The sequence below is a fragment of the Sturnira hondurensis genome, unplaced genomic scaffold (genome assembly GCF_014824575.4).
Source record: "Sturnira hondurensis isolate 20B ecotype Veracruz unplaced genomic scaffold, ASM1482457v3 Scaffold0013299, whole genome shotgun sequence".
Lineage (NCBI taxonomy): Eukaryota > Metazoa > Chordata > Mammalia > Chiroptera > Phyllostomidae > Sturnira > Sturnira hondurensis.
The window spans coordinates 4100234-4115231 of NW_028085930.1; the positions used below are offsets into that span (position 1 = coordinate 4100234).

The following is a 14998-nucleotide window of genomic DNA, read 5'->3' on the forward strand; positions in this document are numbered from 1 at the left end:
ATACCTTCCACCTTCCACCTCTGGCAACCATCTGTCTGTTTTCTGTATCTATGAGGTTGTTTTATTTTTTTTTAGATTCCACATATAAATGAGTAGAGGTAGTGGGATATAACCAATTCTGGATACACACTGAAGGTAGAACCAACAGGGTTTGCTGATAAGACTGAATGTGGAATGAAAGACAAAGAAGAGAGTCAAGGATAACTGTAGGGTTTTTGGCCTGGCCTACTGGAAGAATAGAGCTGCTAATTACTGGGATGGGACAAGCTGTGTGAAAAGGGGGTTTTGGAGGGGAAAATCAGGAGTTCAGTTTAGAGATGTCTGTTAGATATCCAAATGCAGATACCAAGTAGGCATTTTGATATCAGATTATGAGATTCAAAGGAGAGCTCTAACTTGGAGATAAAAATATTAGTCAATAGTGTGTAGTTGTTGCTATACAGACAGTATTTACCGTCACAAGACTGGGTAAAATGGCCAAGGAAATAGGATTGATTTTAAAAAACAGAGATGTGAAGAGTATGCACCTTTCTTAACTTTGGAGGTTAAGAAAGATGATGAGGAACTAGCAAAAAGACTAAGGAAGAACCTTCGATAAGGTAGGAGGAAGTCCACAGAATGGGGTGTTCTAGAAACTAAGTTAAGAAAGTATTTCAAAGAAAGAGAAATAATCAACTGTGCAAATGCTGCTGATAGGTAAGATAAAAAGAAAGACTGAGAAATGACTGAATGGATTTAGCAATGTGGAGGTCTTTGGTGGGAGGTAAAGGCCTGATTAGTGTGAAATGAAGAGAGACAGAAAGGAACTAAACTCAATGCATTAGATAAACTAACTGTAGAGAAGAACAGATTTAGAGGGAAGGTAGGGTGGAGAGAGAGTTTGGCCCTGTATCACAAGGCAATGTATATCTCTAATATCTAGTGCTGTGCCCATCACATAGTGATAATAAATATTTGCTAACTGAACTAAGTCAAGTCACCAGCCACTGAATAAGAGTCTTAGTTCCGGAGGCTTAGCAGCTGATACAGTGAAATGTGAGAATTCTTGACCCAATAAAAAGAACTGCCTTTATTCTCTTATTATGCCTGAAAACGCTTTAGTTTGGAAAACTATGCATTCCTCATCTATAACAGATATCCCCAAATTTGACAGGAATAGCAACAGAATTTGACAAACATATGCCCTATAAGAAAATACACTTTTACTTCTGAATGAGTACAATCTCTACAATTACCTCTTGCATCTGGCGCCCTGTGACTTTGTACCCAAGGGTCCAACAGGGATCTTGGTCCTCTAGTTTTCTCATGACACACTATGCACTACAATGGAAGACTTCTGGTGATTGCTGAAGGACATTAACTTACAGGTGTTTTGTACAAATGAAAGTTACCTGTGGCAAACCAATAATTACCACAAACATTTGTTTAGTGATATATACTTTTCAAAATGATAACACAATCATCTTCTCTTTCCAATCTCACAACTATGTGAGGCATGTATTTTTATTACTTTCATTTCACAAAAGAGAAAATGCAGAGACTGACACTTGCATAAAAACACATATTTCTTTCAACAAATGGTGCTGAGACAACTGGATAGCCACATATAAAAAAAAGATGGAGTTGGACCCTTACCTCACACACACTAACTCAAAATGGATCACAGACATAAATGTAAGAATTAAAGCTGTAAACTCTTAGAAGAAAACACAGTGGTACACTAACATGACCTTTGATATGGCAGTGATTCTTAAATATGATACCAAAAATATAAGCAATAACCATGAAAACATAAGTTACACTAACAGAATTAAAAGCTTTGTGCAAAGGACCCTATCAAGGAAGTGAAAAGGCAGCCTACAGTATGAGAGAAAATATTTGCAAATCACATATCTGATAATAGGGGCCTAGTATTCAGAATATATAAAGAACTCTTACAACTGCTCACAACAAAAAGACAAGCAGCCCAATTAAAATATGGGCAAAGGTCTTGAATAGCCATTTCTCCAAAGATATACAAACGACCAACAAGCACAGGAAAAGAGGCACAGCATTATCAGTCATTAGAGAAATGCAAATTAAATTCACGATGGAATATTACTTCACACCCACAAGGATGTCTGTAACTCAGGACAAACAAAGAACTAGAAACTAACAAGGGTTGGTGAGGATGTAAGGAAAGTGGTTTTTGAATATTTCTAGTGGAAATGCAAATGGTACAGCTACTGTGGAAAAGTTTGTGGTTCCTCAAAAAATTAAACATGGAATGACTGTATGAGCAATTTCCATTCCTAGGTATACACAGAAAAGAAATGAAATAGGCCCTGGCTGGTGTAGCTCAGCGGATTGAGTGTGGGCCTGCAACCCACATGATCGCGGTTCGATTCCCAGTCAGGGCACATGCCTGGGTTGCAGGCCAGTTCCCGGCAGGGGACACACGAGAGGCAACCATACATTGATACTTCTCTCCTTCTCTTCCCCTCTAAAAGATAAATAAAATCTTTAAAAAAAAAGTCAACAGAGGCTGAATTTAAAAAAAAAGAAATGAAGTAGGTATTCAAGCAAAAACTTGTACATAAGTGCTCTTAGAAACACTATTTACAATTGCCCAAAGATGCAAACAACTGAAGTGTCCATCAATTGATGAAAGGATAAACAAATGTGACCTATCCATATAATGGAACTATTACTCAAAGAAAGGAACAAATACCATATTTTGCTGTGTATAATGCTCACCCACATTTTTTATCCAAACTTTCAGGAAAAAAGTCTTTTAATTTTTAATTCAATTTTAATTTATTTATATTTAAAAACAAAACTGACTATCATATTCCAGTGTATTATTTTACATATGAATATCATTATTGCTTTCTAGAGTTATACTCAATGCATAAGCACAAATGAAAGATTAAAAACATTTATACAGATATGGAATTGGAACTCCCTATGTATAAAGCGCATCCTTACTTCCCCCTCAAAAATTTGGGCAAGGCCCTGGCTGGTGTGGGTCAGTGGACTGAGTATCTGCCTGCAAACCAAAAGGTCACTGGTTCGATTACCAGTTAGGGCACATGCCTGGGTTGCAGGCCAAGTCCCCAGTTGGGGGTATGTAAGAAGCAAGTGATTGATGTTTCTCTGTTTCTCTCCCCCTCTTTCTCCCTCCCTTTTTCCCTACCTTCCCTTCTTTCTAAAAATAAATGAAATCTTTCTTTTTCCTTTATTTTTTATTGTTGTTCAAGTACAGTTGTTTCCATTTTCCCACCACCACTTTCTCCTGCCCCACCCCCCAACCTTCCACCCTCAGTCCTTCCCCCCTTTGGCTTTGTCTGTGGGTCCTTTATGGACGCTTTCCCTTCTTTCCCCCATTAGCCTCTTCCCCCTCCCCTCTGGTTACTGTCAGTTTGTTCTTCATTTCAATGTCTCTGGTTATATTTTGCTTGCTTGTTTCATTGGTTAGGTTCCACTTATAGGTGAGATCATATGGTATTTAATAAAATCTTTTAAAAACTGGGCAAAAAATGTACATTACACAGGGCAAAATATGGTATTATTCAAAGAAAAGAACACATGCCACACATGAATGAGCCTTGTAAATATTACACTAAATGAAAGAAGCCACACACAAAAAGTCATATATTGTGTGATTCCATTTATATGAAATGTCCAAACAGATAAACCCCAAGAGACAGAAATATTGTAGACTGGTGGTTTCAGGGAATAGGGAGGAGAGAAATGGGCAGTGACTGCTTAAGGACACAGGGTTTCCTTGTGGGGTGACAAAAATGTTCTGCATTTAGATGGTGATGCTGACTGCACAACACTGTGACTATACTGAGAGTCACTGAATTACACAATTTAAAATGGTTAATTTTACATTATGTGTATTTTAAACTCAATAAAAACAAATAAATCACACATCTCACTCTTGACAGATCAAGGCCTTGCATCCAAGACTGACTTTAAGTCCTTTCCCCACGGGACGCACGAGAGGCAAGTATACATTGATGTTTCTCTCCCTCTTTCCTTCCCTTCCCCTCTAAAGATAAATAAATAAAATCTTTAATAAAAAATATTTTCTTATCATAGACTCCCAGTACAAACCTTTAAAAACCAAGGTCTGCTATTCGTCTCACTAAGTCATCCATACAGCAGTTAAACATCACCCACCTAACGGATGAACCAATGGCAGCTATGAGGGCTATTCCCTCACAAGACAATACCCCTATTTGCAAAAAGGATGTAACAATGGGGTTTATGCCCTGGACAAATAAACACCATTCTTCACTAATAATCCTTGGCATTTTGCAGCCCCTGTGGCTTCTGATCTGCTGGTAGATCACAACTCTTAGAAACAACTCTTAGAAATGTAAAACTGACCTTTAAGCCCTCCTGTGCCAGGTTAAAATTGTCAAGGCGGCAGGCATGCATAAGAGACAGACTGGTAGGGGCCATCTGAATGACAACCCACTCTAGAGAGTTTAACACAAGGTCTTCAAGGTGACAGTAGTCATACAACCTTTTGGAAATTAGTTTGTTCAGTGTTCTCTTTACCTTCTTTCTAAGCTCAATGAGGTCCTATTCCTCCAACTTCTATTTATACCTTCTAAACATCGTCAATGAGAAAGATTTCAAACTATGAGAAATTTTACATGCATGCAATTGGAAAACCAAGCTACAATATCAAGTTATTCAGGAAAAATACAGCTGCAGAAAACACTCCTGGAAATCTGACAGCTAGATACATATTCCCTCATATAACCAAGTATTCCATTTTCAACATGCCAATGGTCTGGTCTTTGTTCATAAGTTCAATGGGAGGATGATGTCAGGGTCACTGGAGCCCAGATCACTGCTGGCCTTTAGGAGCCCTGTGGCTTTCCAGATAAGACACTAAGGGCATAATTTCCAACGTCTGAGTCTCAAGGGTTCTGGCAAAATATTCTTAGTGAAAAACACAAAGTCTCCAAAGCAAATACAAGCAAGACCCCTCTGAAATGGGGGAGAGAGGTAACCATGCACTACTGAATCACCTCCCTAAAAAGTTAGAAGTGCTTAAGTAACCAATGCACTCTGAGCACCTATCACTGAGATAAACTAGATACCAGTCCCACCCTCACCACTCCCTTTTTAAGATAAACTTCTCAAAAGATTTTTCTAACATTTACCATTTCCATTTTCTTACCTTTTACCCATCTCAATCTGGATTCTGCCTCGTCTCATCTAAAATGGTTCCTGCTGAGGACAAACACTTCATTTTGCTAAATTCAACATATTGTTTTCAGTCTACATCTTCACTTGATAATTTCTATCTTGTTTAAATACTTACTCTCTTTTCTTGACTTTTAGACACATTTTAAACCGGAATTAGACTCTAAAATAAGCACCTGAGACAAAAATCAAGCATAGTTTAAGTTACTCTGGAAATGGCTTGTGAAGTAAAGCATACCTGTTATTTGTGTATATAACACTATATGGTAAATGAACAGTAAATATGTATAAATGCAAAACAAACAGTAGTCTAGATGCAATATAAAACTTCACTCTAATTAAAACACCTCCAGGTGTATTGGGTTAAGTCTGCATGCCTTTACTGCAAGCAGGGGGCCATTCCACTGTACCTCTCTGTCTAGTTCTCACCACTTTCCTAGAGTTATGGTACCCTTCTACCCAAATCCTGAACTCTATTCTCTTCTTAATCTCCATCAACGGTTCAGAATTTCCACTACTCAGTGGGGCTGGGTAAGGAGATTTTTAAAATCCCAGGTTATCATTTGGACCAAGTAAGTAGAAACAGAAATTGCTAGGGTGAGCCCCAGCATCAGTAATTTTTAATCATCCAATGTTTCCAATGTGCAGCCAAGATGAGAATCACTGTTTTACACTCTTTTCCTAGAGCAGGGGCCACACACTCCAATGCCTCAGAGACAGAGAAGTAAATAAGCAAAGCAGTAAATAACCAAGCATAAGTTTTAGGGAGTTGTGGGCTCTCTGGTGAACTAGAAAGCAGCTGGGATCAGCTGTGACTTCGCGCCAATCAATTGTTGCCATATGGGAAAGCCGGCTCAGTAGAGCCACATCCTCTCATTTAAAAAAAAAAAATCCCAAATCTGGATTTTCATGGGAACTAACTCAAAATTAAACAATGACAAAAACCACTGTATTGGAAAAACAAAACACAACTGTAAACCAGATTCAGCTGTCAACTACAGGTTTACAATCATCGCTCTTGCTAATTCCATCCACATCTTTCAATTTACACCCAAAAAGTTGTGTTCCCAGTTCAGCCCACTCCTCTGGGCTTTGAATTTGAATTATCAGATGCTTATGAGACATTTCCACTTGTAGGTCTCACCAGTCCCAAAGTGAAATGTGATTTAAACCCACCTTAATACTATTTATCCTTCCAGTGCTCTCTCTCAGCTAACAACTCTACCCTTCACCTGGCTGGGGAAGCCAGAACTCAGGGAGTCATCCTACACACTCAATTTCTCCTTCTCAGTGCTTGTGCCACATCTGTATCTACCTACTTTTCTCCATCTCCTCTGCTACCACCTTGATCCCAGCTACCATCTTTTCTCTCCTCCTTTTCCACAATGTATTTGCCAACTGAGGCTGCTATAACAAAATACCGTAGACTGGGTGGCTTATACAACAGAAATTTGTAGAATTTCCAGACCACTGTCCAGCAGGGTCAGTTTCTAGTGAGGATTCTCTTCTTGGCTTCTCCCTATGTGCTCACATGGCTTTCCTCCCTCTTCTTCATAGCAGGCCACCAATTTGATCAGATTAGGGCCTCATCCTGATGACCTCATTTAACCTTAACTACCTTCTAAAGACAATCTCCAAATACAGTTACACCGGAGGTTAGAGCTTCAAAATATCAACTTTGGGGAGGCACAATTCATTCTGTAGCACACAGTGACCTTAATTAGGGTAATTTGTCTCCCATATTCACTGTTATTTCCTTCTAAACCTTTTTTTCCATTAGGACCACAGTGATGTTTTTACAAACACAAATATTTACAAATATGTGTGTACACACATTTGACTCAACAATTCCAGTTCTAGGACTCTATCTTACAAACATATTCACACCCGTGAACTGGTATAAGCATAGTACTATTTGTTATAGTAAATTACTACAAACAATTTCCATACAATGGAATATTACACAGTCACTCAAAAGAATAAAGAAACTATATATTGAAATGGAAAGACTTCCAAGACATTGGCCAGAGAACAAAACAAAGAACAGAATAGTGTGTATAGTATGCCACCATTTGTGTAAACAACAGGAGGAAAGAATATGCAATTGCTTGAATGTACACATAAAGTGTTTAGATATACGCCTCCTAAATATATCTCCTATATCCATCTACTTCTCTCCATCTCCTCTGCTACCACCTGAGTCCCAGCTGTTTGTTACAGTAAGTTATTGGAAACTACAGTGGTTATCCCTCTGGAAGGTGCGAGGAAAATTGCAGCTGGGGAGGAAAGGGAGTAGCACCACTGCAGACATTCTTATTTAATGAGCTGGGAGGATGGCCAAACAATACTATAGGACTAGTATTGTTTGAAGTCACTCTTGTGATTCTAATAAGCAGGCTGAACTGAGAACTGCTGCTTTAGATTGCCTTCACTGATTTCCCCAGCTTCATTTTATATCATCCTGCCCCGATCAATCTGTATGTTCCAGCCACACTGGCCTCTGAGTTCCCAGAAAGGTTCTGTTTCTTCTTTGGGAATGTTGTTCCTCTAAGCTTCATCCTGTAACTTCTATTTATCCCTCAGAGTCCAACTCATCTTGAAGTTCATTTCCCAAGGAAACTGTCCTAGCTTCCAAAGCTAGGTCAGGACCCGTTTTATGTACTCAGAGTATCCTGTACTTCTCCCAGAACTGATCACAATTATAATGTGGTAACTGTAGCATTATACATATATATTTCTCTCACTCTTCAGACCGTAATGTCCAGGAGTGCAAAGATCTTATCAGTTGTTTTTACCACTGGATTCCCAGACCTATATAGTGTCTGGCTGGCAAAGTAGGCCCTACCTCAGATATTTTTCAAACAAATGAATAAGACCGCTCCTGCCTTCAAGCTTAGCATAGTAGATGAAATCAACACATTAGCAAATGAGGACAATGTAGCGTCACTGGTGTTAAGGCTGCAGTCTATTTAGAAAAGTGGTTCACTGGTAAGGAAGATTTGGGCCCTCCCAGGAGACTCCTGGCAATGTCTGCAGGCATTTTTGGCTGTCACAACTGTGTGGGTTGTGTGACTGCTTGACTGTCACCTTTGGGGTGGGGACAGGGTGAGAAGTAATAGTGGTTTCCATTAAGTAGATGTCAAGAATGCTGCTAAAATACCCTATAATTCACAGGATAATCCCCCACAGCAAAGAACTATCTGCTCTAAATGTCAATAATTTAGAGAGAATGACAATGCCCCAAAGGGTGACCATTTATTTCTACTTGAGGTGGCAGTGAAGGGGGGGGCAGATGTCAAGAAATTCTAGAGAGGAAGTACACATAACTTTTGCTGCACACTGAAAGGTGGCAGGGACCACATCCATAGAGGCTGCTTGCCAGAGGTTATGAGGAGCCTCTGAAGAGGTTAAAGGCAGAGTTCTGGCTTGAACAGGTGCCCCTCAAGTACCTCATACTCCAAAATTACTATCTCCTTTATTCCCTTCTTGCTGAAACAAAACTTTCATTCTCTTAGGGCAGCTGGTTTCAGCTAAACATTAAGGCCAGATTAATTCATCCTTGGATAAAGTCTGATAGTCCCTTCACACTCCAGAATGTTTAGCTGCATTTTAAAATATGCAAATACTTACGAATACAAATAAATCTTTAATTGCTTAATGTTCAGGTTGTTAATGGATAAAGCTATTTTTTGAACACAACCAGGTTAGTCCTACAAAGTGTTTTTGTGTTTTTAGAAACCTTAACTTTTATTTCCCCTGTCCTCAATTTCTGAGCTCCCAGATCTATAAAAAATCCAAATTTTCCCCACATGTATTTCATGCTGTAAGTTAGTTCTCTGCCAGGGAGGACAGGAGAGCCATTTGGATACAATAAATGTGAATAAATTGTACATATAAATTAGGAGTGATCTATAGGTTTTTAAAAAGGCTTTCACTGAAAGCCATGGATACAACTTAAAAAAGATGAAAATGAGATCATTTTTAATGGCATCACCAAGAAAGAAAACAGTTTTACTACAGCACAAGCCTGCTGCCTACTAGGCTGGCTGCACATGCTCTGACCTAGTATGGCAATTCTTAGGGTCCCAGCACCGGGTGCTGTTTACAAGAAAACTAATGAAGAACAAAGAAAAAATGCCTGGCACCGAAGGTCTGAGGGCTGTTTTTTGTACAAATGATTTGAGGAGGCACACTTCCAGCTTTGCACAGCACCACAAATCACGCTTTTTTGCTTACGTGTTAAGAATTTTTATTTCGTGCTTTGAGACAGTTTCCTAATAAGAAAATACCTTATAATTTACAAAGAGCAATTTATCCTCCCTTACATTTGCTGACCACGAAAACTGTATAAAATTTCCTTAAGCTTTACCAGAGTCTGAGGATTGAGAATAATGTGAGCACAACAGAGTTCGGATGCAGCTGGTTTCCATCGGGAGGTCTCCCAGGAGAAAGCCCCTTCAGAGGCGACAGCCGGGGTCGGCGAGGAAGTGAGAGCCCCGCAACGGGGTCGGCTGCGGGACTAGGTTGGGCTGTAGTCTCCTCGGCCTCTGTTTACCTTTGTTCCAGGTACTCCCGCTCCCGGCGGGGCCAGGGATCCCGCCCAAAGCCCCGAGCTGGTGACACATCCTTCTTTGGCCAAGTCGGGCCGAGGTTGGGCAGGGGGCGGGGAAGGAAAATAAAGCCTCAACGCCTAACGACGTGACTCTCAGTTCTTCCAAAACGTTGGCATTTGTTTCTGTGCCAAGCTTTCCGGTTAACAAGTTCCCGAGGGCTGCGCGGGCGAACTGGCCTAGGAACCCGCAAGTGGGAGGGAGCAGGCCGTCCCCCGCCTTCCCACCTCTGTCGACGCCCACGGGGCAACAGATTTCCACACCTCCCGGGCTGCCACGGCCCGGGACCGAGCTGGGCGTGCAGGGGCGCCCGCACCGCCCCAAAACTCGACTTCCAAGGCTATGTTAGCCGAAGCAGCGCAAAGCAGATCCGGCCGTCCCGCTGGACAGGCCGGTCCCCGCCCCCAGGCTCCGGCCCCGCCTGCCTGGGCTCAGCGTACCGCCCCCCCGTACCCCCCGCCCGGCCTCACTACAACCCTCCGACTAGGCCAGGAGTGCTTGGGCTCCAGGCCGCGCCGCGAGAGTCCCAGCCCTCACCTCAGTGCCCGCCGCTCCTCCTCTGGCTGCTGCCTCGGCCTGCGAACGGCGCTTGCCGCCGGGACTCCGGCGGCGGCGGCGCGGGATACGGAGCTGCGAGAGCCGTGCGAGAGGCGCTGAGAGGCCCGACCGCGCCCCGCCCAGCCTCCCGCCAGCCCTCCCGGCCGCCTCTCCCCACCCACGGCCGCCGGCTCTGCGTCCCGCCCCTCCCGCCCCGCCCCGTCTAGTAGACCCCGCCAGGAAGGGGGCCGCCAGGGGCACCACGAGAGCCGCAGCAGGCGCGGCGGGTGCAGCTCTCTGCGCGTAACCTCCGCGGGGACGCGCTTCGTAGTACTTACTACTATTTGGAGATGCGAGTCTCGGACTCGTCATTACGGTAATTGTTATTATCATTATTGTTATGGTTATTGATTGTTTTGCCCTCTGGGGGACTGGATGGTTCCTCTGAGGCCGTAGGCAGCGGACGGGTAGTCCTCGCCGCTGACTGGACGCCCCAGCTCACTCAGACCCTCCTAGTGGCCCGCACCTGCGGCCACTTTTCCTTGTGAGTAGTAAACAAGTTGAAAGAGATATTTATTTTAACTGTTATAGTGTTAAATATAACACAAATACAGAAAGCCGCATAAAACCAATGCATAATTTAACGTATTATTCGGAGACACCCCCCCCTCCTTATAACAGCTCCCCATTTAACGCCATCTAAAATGGTCTGACTTAAACCTCATCGATAGCTTGGAGGACGCAGCCTGGGTAGGGCCTCCTAAAATTTCCTTCTTCCCAACTGCCACAGGAACTCAAAGACCACTCATTCATAATTATGTGCTCTCAAGAACACATCTGTAGAATAGAAATATCCCCAGAATTAGGAACCTCAAATTAAGAGTTTATTTGTAAAATTCTTTAAAAAAATATATTATTTGTTTATTTTTAGAGAGAGGGAAAGGGAGGGAGAAAGGGAGGGAGAGAAATATCAATCAGTTGCCTGTCCCATGTCCCTAACTGGGGACCTGGCTGGGAACCCAGGCAGGTGCCCTGACTGGGAATTGAACCAGATGACTTTTCTCACTGGATCCACTGAGCCACACCAGTCTGGGCTATTTGTAAAATTCTTAATTAAAAAGGTAACATGTACAATATTTTGCCATGTATAATGCTCACTTTTCTGCCCCAAGTTACTGAGGGAAAAATGAAGATGTGCATTATATGTGGGTAGTATTAATTTGTTACCAGTACATAAAATTTTTTGTACTTTGTATCTGCTTTTGTGTTTTGTAATTATTTGTTACAGAAAATTTCTTGTACCATAATATGTTTAAAAGTAAATGGTAAAATTCCTTTATGATACAAAAATCAAGTATTTAAATATAAATAAATTAAAAATGAATTAAAAAGTAAAAATATTTTCCCCTGAAAGTTTGGGCCAAAAACATGGGTGCACATTATGCACGGCAAAGTACAGGTATATATGCATGTAAGTAACTTAAGAAATTAATCAATCGTAACATTGAACAGCATGAATAAGGAGCATCTGGGGGAGGGGATGGAAGGTATGTAAAGGCTTAAAATAGTCAAGGAATAGGTGGCCTGTGAGGATTGGTCCTGGGCACCTGGGTGACCCTCACTCTGTGTCACTAATGTCTAGCACATATAATAGGTGTAAATGTGTATATTTATAGTGAAAGGAAAGTACATGTATATGTACTTTTTTGTAGTTACATATGCAAGTACATGTACATGCATACATGTATGTATATGTATGCATATGTAACTACAAAACAGGTTTTGCCTACTAAACGATTTTGTCTGAAGTCGATTCTTCTAATAGCTAAAATGATGAATTCTAAGGTGCTTTGATGCTTTGAAAAATAGCTGTTATACTTTAAACTTTATGCTGCTTTCCACTGTTTAAAAAAACACTTTCACATGCATTATGGTATCTTCTTTGAGGTTGTCAACAAAAGTTTGTTGCCAATTTAATGCCAACAGGAGTCCCCCAACCTGGGGTGCAGTTGGTGGAGAAACTTTATTCAAGTCAACAGCTCACAAATAGGGAAAGCACCCTCAAGTGAAAACCAGAGGAGACAAAGGGGAGGCCAGAAAGGAGGGGTTGTGGGAGGAGGCTAACTTTAATAGACAAAGCACCTGCCCTGGTTCCTGATTGGGTCCATTTTTATGAGAAAAAAGGATCCAAATTTTCGCAGTCTGATTGGTCCCAATAGCACTGTCTTTTTTTTCTCCCAATTTTTTATTCCCCTTTAGCCCCCTCCTCTCTGCACCCCACCATCCTCCAGCATTCCACCTCCACTAGTTCACGTCCTTGGATTCTACATATATGTTCTTTGGCTTCTTCATTTCCTACACTATTCTTAACCTCCCCCTGTCTACTTTGTGCCTACATAGTATGCTTCTTATTCCCTGTAACTTTCCCCTCCATTCTTCCCCTCCCTCTTCCCACTGATAACCCTCCATATGATCTCCATTTCTGTGATTCTGTTCCTGTTCTAGTTGTTTGCTTAGTTTTTGCTTTTGCTTTTTAAGTTCAATTATTGATAGTTGTGAGTTTGTTGTCATTGTACTGTTTATAGTTTTTAATATTCTTCTATTTCTTAGATAAGTCCCTTTAATATTTCATATAATAAGGGCTTGGTGATGATAAACTCCTTTAACTTGACCTTATCTGGGAAGCACTTTATCTGTCCTGCCATTCTAAATGATAGTTTTGCTGGGTGGAGTAATCTTGGATGGAGGTCCTTGCCTTTCATGACTTTGAATACTTCTTTACAGCCCCTTCTCATCTGTAAGTTTTCTTTTGAGAAATCAGCTGATAGTGTTATGGGAACTCCTTTGTAGGTAACTGTCTCCTTTTCTTTTGCTGCTTTGAAGATTCTCTCCTTACTTTTAACCTTGGGTAACTTAATTATGATGTGTCTTGGTGTCTTCCTCCTTGGGTCCGATTTCTTTCAGACTCTCTGGGCTTCCTGGAAATCTATTTTCTTCGCCAGATTGGGGAAGTTTTCCTTCGTTATTCACTCAAATAAGTTTTCAATTTGTTGCTTTTCCTCTTCTCTTTCTGGCACTCCTATGATTCAGATGTTGGAGTGTTTAAAGTTGTCCCAGAGATTTCTTAGCCTCTCCTCATTTTTTTGAATTCTTGTTTCTTCATTCTGTTCTTCAAAATGAAGAGCAGATGATTATTTCTTCATTTTGCTTCAAATAGCGCTGTCCTGATTGGTCATTATGGAGCTGCTATGATTGGTCAGTAAAGATGCAAATGAGGATATAGTTTCAAAGCATCCTCATTGGATGGGGCAGATCTCAGCCCATTGATTGAGAGACAATTTTAGGAAATTTTTTGTAAGATTCTGCTTAGACAGCAATAACTTGGTCCATGAGGCTTGGCCACTCAGTCTGTGGCTTTTCACTGGTGTACAGTGTACATGAGGGGCCTCTGTCAGCAATGGCTGCCAAACTCTTGGTATGATTTTATGCCCAGTTAGCCACAAGGAGCCCTCTTTGAGAAAGGGGAGGGGGCGGGTCAGGAAAGAAGGACTTTGCAAAGGTCACAGTGCAATATTTACCTGAGAAGTTCATAGTGAACTATAAAACAATTCCAGTACTGCTGACCCTGCCCCTCCCTGCTGGGTTCCCGGTTTGTCTTGACAGTTTTATTGCCTGAGTGTAGGACTCCTTTGGCTCCTTCAGAATACATTTATATAAAGAAAACTACCTAACTGGAAATTTGATTCAATATGATAAAAGTCAACCTCTTTATCAAGAGCACTTTGGTGAATTGGAGCTAGAGAGCTGCCAACTGGCCACCATTTATTGAGTACCTCGACTCTGTGGTTGGTGGCAGAAATATAAAGCATAGAAAAATGAATAAGACACAATCTTGATTCTCAAAAGTTTAGGCCAAATTAGAGGGTGAAATTTGGCAATAAATGAATTTTTAGTTTATTCGAATGGTAGGAGAGCAGTCCTGAGCACAGTTAATTCTCTTAGGTGTAGGGAGAGATTAGAGATCTGAGAATTAGAGATTCTCAGAAAAGAGAATACCTGATTTTTTTAATTATGGAAAAGTATCAAATGTTGCAAAGTAAAGGAATAATATAATGAACTACTATGCACTCATTATTCAGTTTCGACAATTCTCATCTCATGCCAATTTGTTCCAGCTTTGCCTCACTTTTTCTTTCCCTCTCTGAGTAATTTTTTAAAATATATTTTATTGATTATGCTATTACAGTTGTCCCATGTTTACCCCTCTATTTCTCAACACCCTGTACCCACCTCCTATTGCATTCCCCCCTTTAGTTCATGTACATGGGCTGTATATATAAGTTCTTTGGCTTCTCTATTTCCTATACTATTCTAAACCTCCCCCTGTCTATTTTGTACATACTATTTGTGCTTCTTGTTCCCTATACCTTTTCCCCCATTCTCCTAAGCTTCTTCTCATTTCTTTGAATTCTTGTTTCTTCATTCTTTCCTGGTTGAATGTTTATTTCTTCTTTCTGGTTCAAATTGTTTTTTGTGCCCCAGTTTCCTTCCCTTCATGGTTGGTTCCCTGTACATTTTCTTTCATTTCACTTTGTACAGCTTCTACTTCTTCCTCTATTTTGTGACCATACTTAGCCATTTCT

The 14998-nt window shown here is 41.1% G+C and overlaps 1 protein-coding gene across 1 annotated transcript in view; it reads right to left on the reverse strand.

The window, feature by feature from the left end:
- PPP2R3A (protein phosphatase 2 regulatory subunit B''alpha) overlaps positions 1-10502 on the reverse strand; it is a 158531-nt gene extending 148029 nt beyond the window's left edge. The window contains exon 1 of the mRNA XM_037061227.1: positions 10356-10502. The gene's annotated coding sequence lies outside the window, so the exon portion shown is untranslated. The remainder of the gene's footprint in view (positions 1-10355) is intronic.
- Between the last annotated feature and the right edge of the window lie 4496 nt (positions 10503-14998).